Here is a 2,468-nt window from a genome sequence, read left to right as displayed (position 1 = left end):
ACTCTCACCCTCTGTCTCACTCTGTGTCTCTCACTCTGTCTCTGTGTCTGTCTCTCTCTCACTCTGTCTCTGTATGTCTCTCTCTCACTCTGTGTGTCTCTCTCACACTCTGTGTGTGTGTCTCTCTCTCACTCTGTCTCTGACTCTGTGTGTCTGTCTCTCTCACTCTATCTCTGTGTGTCTGTCTCTCTCACTCTGTCTGTCTCTCTCTCTGTGTCTCTGTCTGCCTCTCTCAGTCTGTGTGTGTTTGTCTCTCTCTCTCTCTCTCTCTCTCTCTCTCTCTCTCTCTGTGTGTGGGTCTCTGTCTCTCTCTCTCTCACTCTGTGTCTGTCTCTCTCTCTCTGTGTCTCTGTCCGCCTCTCTCTCTCTCTCTCTCTCTCTCTCTCTCTCTCTCTGTGTGTGTCTGTCTGTCTGTCTGTCTGCCTCTCTCACTCTGTGTGTCTCTGTCTCTCTCTCTCTCACTCTGTGTGTGTGTCTCTCTGGCTCTCTCTCTCTCTCTCTGTGTCTCTGTCTGCCTCTCTCTCACTCTGTGTGTCTGTCTGCCTCTCTCTCACTCTGTGTGTCTGTCTGCCTCTCTCTCACTCTGTGTGTGTCTGTCTGTCTGTCTGTCTGTCTGCCTCTCTCACTCTGTGTCTCTCTCTCTCTCTCTCTCTCTCTCTCTCTCTCACTCTGTGTGTCCCTCTCTCACTCTGTGTGTGTCTCACTCTCTCTCACTCTGTGTGTCTCACTCTCACTGTGTCTCTCTCTCACTCACTGTCTCTGTGTGTCTCTCTCACTCTGTGTGTGTCTCTCTCTCACTCTGTGTGTCTCTCTCTCACTCTGTCTCTGTGTGTCTCTCACTCTGTCTCTCTCTCACTCTGTGTGTCTCTCTCTCACTCTGTCTCTGTGTCTCTCACTCTGTCTCTCTCTCACTCTGTCTCTGTGTGTCTCTCTCTCACTCTGTCTGTTTCTCTCTCACTCTGTGTGTCTCTCTCTCACTCTGGGTGTGTCTCTCTCACTCTCAATGTGTGTCTCTCTCACTCTGTGTGTGTCTCTCACTCTCACTTTGTGTGTGTCTCTCTCTCTCTCACTGTGTGTGTGTGTGTGTCTCTCTCTCACTCTCACGCTGTGTGTGTGTCTCTCTCTCTCTTGCTCTCCTATCTCTGTGTCTCACTCTCACTGTGTCTCTGTCTCACTCTGTCTGTGTGTGTCTCTCTCTCACTCTGTCTCTGTGTGTCTCTCTCTCTCACTCTGTGTGTCTCTCACTCGCTCTATGTATGTCTCTCTCTCACTCTGGGTGTGTGTCTCTCTCTCACTCTGTGTGTGTGTGTCTCTCTCTCTGTGTGTCTCTCTCTCACTCTCACTTTGTGTGTGTGTCTCTCTCTCTCTCTCTCTCACTCTCACGTTGTGTGTGTGTCTCTCTCTTTCCCTCTCTCTCTGTGTCTCTCTCTTACTCTGTGTGTGTCTCTCTCACTCTCAATCTGTGTGTCTCTGTCTCACTCTGTCTGTGTGTCTCTCACTCTGCCTGTCTCTCTCTCACTCTGTCTCTGTGTCTCTTTCTCTCACTCTGTGTCTCTCTCTCAGTCTGTCTCTCTCACTCTGTGTCTCTCTCTCACTCTGTGTGTCTCTCACTCTCTGTGTCTCTCTCTCACACTCTGTCTCTGTGTCTCTCTCTCTCTCTCTCACTCTGTGTATCTCTCTCACTCTATGTATCACTCTCAGTCTGTGTATCTCTCTCTTACTCTCTCAGTGTGTCTCTCACTCTGTTTGTCTCTCACTCTGTCTGTGTGTCTCTCTCTCACTCTGTGTGTCTCTCACTCTGTCTCTCTCACTCACTCTGTGTGTGTCTGTCTCTCTCTCACTCTCTGTGTCTGTCTCTCTCTCTCACTGTGTCTCTCTCTCTCTCTGTGTCTCTCTCTGTCTGCCTCTCTCTCTCACTGTGTGTGTGTGTCTGTCTCTCTCTCTCTCTCTCTCTCTCTCTCTCTCTCTCTCTCTCACTCTGTGTATCTCTCTCACTCTATGTATCACTCTCAGTCTGTGTATCTCTCTCTTACTCTCTCAGTGTGTCTCTCACTCTGTTTGTCTCTCACTCTGTCTGTGTGTCTCTCTCTCACTCTGTGTCTCTCACTCTGTCTCTCTCACTCACTCTGTGTGTGTCTGTCTCTCTCTCACTCTCTGTGTCTGTCTCTCTCTCTCTCTCTCTCTCTCTCTCTCTCTCTCTCTCTGTGTGTCTCTCTCTGTCTGCCTCTCTCACTGTGTGTGTGTGTCTGTCTCTCTCTCTCTCTCTCACTCTGTGTCTCTGTATGCCTCTCTCTCTCTCTCTCTCTCTCTCTCTGTCTCTCTCTCTCACTCTGTGTGTGTCTGTCTCTCTCTCTCACTCTGTGTGTGTCTCTCTCACTCTCAATCTGTGTGTCTCTGTCTCACTCTGTCTGTGTGTCTCTCACTCTGCCTGTCTCTCTCTCACTCTGTCTCTGTGTCTCTTTCTCTCA

This window comes from Neoarius graeffei, chromosome 14 (assembly GCF_027579695.1).
Source record: "Neoarius graeffei isolate fNeoGra1 chromosome 14, fNeoGra1.pri, whole genome shotgun sequence".
Taxonomy (NCBI): Eukaryota; Metazoa; Chordata; class Actinopteri; order Siluriformes; family Ariidae; genus Neoarius; species Neoarius graeffei.
This window is presented reverse-complemented; position numbering follows the sequence as displayed.